This window comes from Mus caroli, chromosome 5 (assembly GCF_900094665.2).
Source record: "Mus caroli chromosome 5, CAROLI_EIJ_v1.1, whole genome shotgun sequence".
Lineage (NCBI taxonomy): Eukaryota > Metazoa > Chordata > Mammalia > Rodentia > Muridae > Mus > Mus caroli.
In genome coordinates, this window is record NC_034574.1 from 108,237,521 (window position 1) to 108,238,644 (window position 1,124).

The window sequence follows — 1,124 nt, forward strand, 5'->3', positions numbered from 1 at the left end:
TTTTTTTTTTTTTTTTTTTTTTTTAGCTCTCATTTGTAGCTGCCCAGGCTGCTGAGGTCTTCTCCCAGAAATGTCTGGCCTGGTTTTTGCTGGACTCCTGCTAGAGGCTTAGCCGTGCAGTAGTGTGGGAGTCAGGTAAAACCAGCACGATTGCAATTCTGAAATTTGTTCATAGCTTCTTCCATGACAGATGTTTTCTAGAGGGGTAATGGGTCACTGGAACCCAAGGAGAATCTGAACCAGCTCTTCAGACCAGAATGGAATCTAAGGCCAAAAGCCACGGCAGAACGCTGACAATGTCGGCACCCCAGCCGGTGAGGTGCACAGCGGGGAGCACCTCTGAGATCTGGGGCTGGGGGTGCAGCTCAGTGGAGCACATGCCTGGCCTGTGGAGGCCCTGAGTTTGGTGCTCCCCAGAAGCAAGAAAACAGAAGTAGGATTCTGTGAAGCAGTAAAGTTTACAATTTGGGTGTGGTTGTTACTCTTTCTTGGAAGAGGTGACACAGATGTATGTCTGTGTCCTGTCACGAGTGCTCAACATAGATGCCACCCTCGGCTCCTGGCGCTTACACGGTGGCTTACAACTCTGTAACTCTTACTAGGGAACCCAATGCCCCCACTTGACCTGGTGGGCATTGTGTGCGCACGCACACACACACACACACATGCATTGATATACATAAGTTAAATAAGAATCTTTAAAAAATCGTATGAGCCCTGGATGGCACAAAAGTGCCGTCTCAGCACTGCCGCATGCTGAGCCAAGCCCACAGAGTAAGTTCCAGGCCAGGCAGGACTGCATGTTGAGCTCATACTTCTCTAGAGAAGCTTAAAAGAAAAAGAAAAATGACTATGCATATAGCCCAGTTCCTCCAGTTCCAAGATCAGCCTTGGCAGAGCCTGATCTCATTGCCCTCCATTGTGATGTTAAGGGATTTTCTATGTATCTTGAACCTGACATTAAGAAACCAGGATTTAGGGCTGGTGAGATGGCTCAGTGGGTAAGAGCACCCGACTGCTCTTCTGAAGGTCCAGAGTTCAAATCCCAGCAACCACATGGTGGCTCACAACCATCCGTAACGAGACCTGGTGCCCTCTTCTGTTGTGTCTGAAGACAGCTGCAG